This window comes from Mesoplodon densirostris, chromosome X (assembly GCF_025265405.1).
Source record: "Mesoplodon densirostris isolate mMesDen1 chromosome X, mMesDen1 primary haplotype, whole genome shotgun sequence".
NCBI lineage: Eukaryota > Metazoa > Chordata > Mammalia > Artiodactyla > Ziphiidae > Mesoplodon > Mesoplodon densirostris.
The window spans coordinates 111,031,253-111,037,326 of record NC_082681.1 but is presented as its reverse complement, the minus strand read 5'-3'; positions in this window follow the sequence as shown (position 1 = coordinate 111,037,326).

Here is a 6,074-nt window from a genome sequence, read left to right as displayed (position 1 = left end):
TTAGCATTTATTTTATTATTCTTTTGAATCCGATCTACTGGCACCTTATTTCTCCCCAGTCATGTCACTGGAGCAGCAACACGAGCCTGATTCCTTAACTTTTCAGGTATCTTTTTTTTTTTTTTTTTTTTTTTTTTTGCGGTATGCGGGCCTCTCACTGTTGTGGCCTCTCCCGTTGCGGAGCACAGGCTCCGGATGCGCAGGTCCAGCGGCCATGGCTCACGGGCCCAGCCGCTCCGCGGCATATGGGATCCTCCCAGACCGGGGCACGAACCCGTATCCCCTGCATCGGCAGGCGGACTCTCAACCACTGCGCCACCAGGGAGGCCCTTCAGGTATCTTTATTATTTTTTTAAACACCTCTGATTTCCTAGATGAAAAATATTTACCTGAAAGAAAGATTGTATGAGGAAGAATTAAAATACAGTTCCTGGCTGTTCTTCCTATGGAAAGACTCATTATCAGGGAAGCAATTGTAGTTTCATTGCAACAGATTCTATGAAAACTGCAGCACAAGAATACTTTAAACAGTTTAGTCCATTCCATGTGACTGCAAGGTAATTAGTGAAATCCAGGTTAATCAGAAACTTGCTAGGCAGCAGGGTGATTTGACTAACAGCCTGGGAAGGTACAAAATAACTGGGTAATGAAGTGGATCCGGTGATAATGTGCAAGACTGCTCCTGGGATTGTACAGAAATACATTATTTAGACAGATGCTGTATCTTGTGGACAAGAGATCTTTAAAACTGGAAATACTGTATCTTTCCTATCTGATTCTGCTTCATGCCCCCATGGACTAAAGATTGAAAAGCAGCACTAGAGAGGGGAATATTTTAGGAAACTCTTTCCAGGTCCAATCTGATATCTGTCATCAAAGGTGGAGGATGTGTTCTGTGTTACTCTAAGGCTTTGTCACACATCTTATCTGACCCTCATAAAAAATAAACACTGTCTCAAGTAGGAAGAACAGTTATCGCTCTCACTTTTTTCATAGGTGATGAACTGGAAACTCCAAATGTGAAATGTGAGAATGGAATGTAGTTACTCACAGCATGCAAAGACAAGCTTTCTTTCATTAGTGATGCTATGGGAGTTGCCAGGTATCCATACCCAGGCTGCAGCTGAAAAATCCTCTTTAATTTTGCTCAGGCAGAGTGGAAAACTCCATGCACACATTATTGTGCAAATCATCAGCTTCATGGAGGATATGAGCACATTTTTGCCCAGGTGAAGTTCTCAGGGATAAGTAAGTGCAAACAGCATCCACTGCTTATTAACTCTAACAAGAAGAGTTGGCCTTAGGCATAAAGGGAATAGGAGTCTGCCTGTGTGGCAAGATTCAGGAAGCAGCCAAATGGCTTCTTGCCTTTCCCTGATACAAATAGATCTTTGTCCCTACCATTGCCATTCTCCCAAGTGGGACCGCATCCACAGGACCAAAGGTAGATGGTACGGTCCTTAGAGGGCAGCATGGGGATGCTAGATGAAATGCATGGCTGGGACATTTGGCAAAAGGAGAAACAAAGAGACAGAAAGCAAATTTCTAGGCTTTGAGAGTTGAAACATAAGCAGAGTTTAGTTCAACTTCCCCGTGAGGAATTAGCAAGTAGAAAAAAATTAACAACAATAACAATAATAATAAAGTTTATTCCTTAGGAATTGCAAGGCATTATACTGGGTGACATGAGCAATAAAAATGAAAACAAAAATAAAAACATGCCCTCAAGAAGTTTAGAATTTACCTTGAAAGATAACACATGTGCATGTAAAATCCCACATGTTTAAGGCAACACACTACAGGTGTGAAATGTCTGACATCAGGGCAGAGGGGTGCTTGAGCTCAGTAATACAAAAGAATGCTCTTTGCCTTTTTTTCCTTAATGTTTAGTTTGTGATTTGGGAGCACATGGGCGTTGTTCTGGGGTTAGAATTTAATGCTTCAGAAGAGGATGGATAAAAGTTGAAAGGTTATTTATTTCTTAAAAACAAAACAAAGATATAAAGATAATCTGACTCTGCTCTCATCTCTCCAGTTCTAACTATAAACCACATAATTCAGTCAGTGAGAAGTGATTGAATGCCAGTCATGGGGGAGATGCCCTATATTTGTGTAGCATTTAATAAGTTATAAAATCACATGCATGTTTATACTTTCTATGCATCCTCATAACTTCTCTGCAAAGTAAGTGGGGCAGAAATTACTCTGGCAATTTATGGTTGAGACCCGTGAACACACTGCCAAACTCAAAGGTCGATTTAACCACACTGATGCTCAGTGGATGGTTCTGCCATCAAAGGCCCTGGCCCCAGTAGGGGTGGAGACATAAGTCACACACATGAGAATAAAAAAAAACTAAAGAGAGATAGTACAATTAAAAGGCATTGGACTATGAATCAGAAGATTTTGGTTTATACCCTGATGTTGCTGATAACACTGAGTGAACTGAAAGAAATTACTTGATGTCTTGCGATGCCTATTTTTTCATCCATAAAACTAGGCAATAGCTTGCTTCAAGGGCTTGCACACATACTGGATAGGCTTTAGAAACAGAAAGGTTCTGCATAAATCTGTGACATTAAAAGGGAAGAAAGAATGAAGAAGTATGAAGAGAAATTTCTGCATATTTATAAAAATATATAAGATTTTGGTTAATCTCTACAAGAACTTTTGAAGTAGGTATTATCCTTTTTTTTTTTTTTTTTTTTGCACAGTACGCGGGCCTCTCACTGTTGTGGCCTCTCCCGTTGTGGAGCACAGGCTCCAGATGCACAGGCTCCAGACGCGCAGGCTCAGCGGCCATGGCTCACGGGCCTAGCCGCTCCGCGGCATGTGGGATCTTCCCGGACCGGGGCACGAACCCGTGTCCCCTGCATTGGCAGGCAGACTCTCAACCACTGCACCACCAGGGAAGCCCGATATTATCCCATTTTATAGATGGGGAAAACTGAGGTTTGAAGATGTTTAATCAGTCGCTCCTGTTTACTTACTAGTAAATTGCAGGGCCTGGATTCAAACTAAGACATTTTTACTTGCAATTCTCTGTGTTTCCTCATGTACCTATGCTTCCCTTTAAAACATATTGTAATTATCATAGTAGTTTGTGGGAAACTAGAAGTCACAGGCAATCAGGAAGCCTACATTCCAGCCCCAACTCTGTCACAAAATCACTTAACCAGTTAACTTACTTTGTTTAGTCATTTAGATGCTCTGTTTTCAGGTCAGTAAATTGAGAAGGTTGATCTAGATAATTTCTGGGATCTCTTCTAGCTCTTCAGTGACTGACTTGTCTCAGTTTCCCTGGATTGTCTCAGTTGTAGCACTGCAATTCCCACATTTCTGGATATCCCTCAGTACTGAGATTTTTCTGTTAACATTCTGTGATTCCGTGTTCAGGGAAAGCTTTGTGGAAGAGGGAGTATGAGCTGAGCCCTGCAGGTTGGGCAGTATTTAAATAGGCAGAAAATGAATTACTCCCATCGAAATAGATGTAAGACCAGCAATGTATAGAGGCAGCAATTAATCAGTCACAATGGACAAAAGGATGTGAGAGATGACATAGGAAACATAGGCGGCACAGGCCCATTTTATGGGGAGTTAAACATCAGAATTTTGACTCCATGTGGATCTCAATGTAGAGTTTGCATAGATCTAAGGATTCTTTGTAAGAACAGTAATGATAACAGCAAATATTTGCTGAGTGCTTACTGTATACCAGGAACTAAGCTAAACCCTTAACATATATTCTCACTTTTAATTCTCCTTATAAGCCTACACAGCAGTACAATTATTAACTCCATTTTCATGATGAAAAAGGTAAGGACTATAGAATTTAAGGGAACTGCTAAAGCTTATACAGATAGTATGTTGCAGGGCTAGGATTTGGACTCTATTCATTTCAGGCAAAGCCCTTAACATTTATTCTCCACTCTCATTCAATATCTGCATTTTCCTGTTATGCTTGCTTGAATAATGCCTCACTCATTCCTCAACATATTTATTTCTAAAATAGTAATTTTTAGCAACTTGCACTATTCCTTGAGCCAACCACAGTGCTATGGCAATTGATGGCAACATGAATTAAGAGTTTTGAGTCAGAATGGGAATTGGCAATCTCTAGCAGGTGGATGTGCCCCACGTTGCCCTCTGGAAGGGTCACCACCAGCCACTGTACCATTTGCAAATGATAGCACCCAGTTATGCTCTCCCCAGTTCTCCTAACTCCTCTATCTAAAACTAAAGAAGAGATGGTTTTCCTGGTTTGAAAATTGTTTCAATATTGAGGATATAATTTTATGTTTCTCCATCTTTGTCCAAGAAATAAAGGATCAAGAGACCCAATGTGTCTCCTTCTGGCTGTTGATGATAACCCACAGAATCAGGAAGATGGCCAGATTTAGGAGATGTGATAAAGTTATAAAACACGATAGAGACAAAATGAATGTAATTTAATTCAAATATATAGATATATATTTACATCTTTATTGGAGTATAATTGCTTTACAATGGTGTGTTAGTTTCTGCTTTATAACAAAGTGAATCAGCTATACATATACATATATCCCCATATCTCCTCCCTCTTGCATCTCCCTCCCACCCTCCCTATCCCACCCCTCTAGGTGGTCACAAAGCACCAAGCTGATCTCCTTGTGCTTTGCAGCTGCTTCCCACTTAATTCAAATATTAATTCAAACATTTGTCTTTCTGGGAAAGGGACTATGTATTCCATTGCAGATACCTCGATTGCAGTACCATTTCAAAGAGGGAAAAAGAATGAAAAAAAAAGATGCCTTTAAAAATATGTTTAACCACAATGGTAGGATAACATATGAAGTTACAAATAAATGTGATAATCATAATGAGGCTTAAGAAGTTATCATTTTTTACAATGGATGAACTGGTATTTTTTTCCCTATAGTGACATTAGCTTAGGAAAGTTAGACATTTAAAAGTAGGCCATACTTTATATTTCATATTCCTTTCAGAAAGTTAATATATATTATTTTTTATTTTTCTCTCTGCTAACCACTCACTTGTGGAGAGACGATAAGGTAAAGTAATTGATGGTTTGAAGTCATTCTGTTTCTACATTTAAGTATATCTGATACTAAAAGAGGGAAAAAATAACTATACACTGGAGCAATTTGCCAAAAAAAAAAAAACTATGCCCTTATAATAAGCAGCATTATAGAAACCACTGTGGAAATGAAATAATGTGCTTCAGTAACTGAATTCCTTTCTACCAGTTACATTTAGTTCACATAGAAGTATTGAAGTGATGGAATTAATTTTAGCCATTTATGCTGAAGATGGTTATAATTAAAAGTAGACTTTATTTTTGAGGTCAGGCTCTGGCTTTTTATCTTATTTAGAAGTTTAGATTTCTCTTAGAAATTTTAGCTTTAAAAAGCTAGCTTCTATCACGAAAATAGGTTTGGTAAAAACTACTAAAATCAAGTGTCTCATCCCTGAACTTAAGGGTGTATATTCTTTGGAATTTCTTTGTAATTTACGGTCCCTAAGCCCCACTGACGTTGTCTATTCCTCTCTGTTCAACACATCTCGTGGCTTCTAGCCAGTTTCAACTTGGTTTCTGCTTAGATTGCTATACACAGAGGATTTAGCTTTTGCCTTTTGGCACGAGCCCCTCACCTTCAGAATATTCCGAGATCTCCTGCCACGTGGCCCCTCATCCCCCGTCATGGCTCTTGCCCCGTAGCTTCTGCCTGATCTCAGCTGCTTTTGTGAGCCTTTAATTTTATAATTTATGGATTACATTTGTTTCCTGGTTTTACTGCAAATGTTTCTGTTATTGTTTTGTGTGACTTCAAGGAAAAAAATAGAAGACAGTGAAGTATGGTGCTGTGCTTTTTGTACTGAAGGTACCTATTTAGTTATTTAATGTGAGATGTGGTTGAATATGTTATCATGAAAAAATTATTAATAAAAAATAATGTAATAAATATAATCAAATTTTAGCCCTATGAAAACTGATATGTTTTTGAAATAATATATTTCCAATAAGAAATGGATTAACTAGAACATGTTGAGAAAATAGTCTATTTATTAAGACA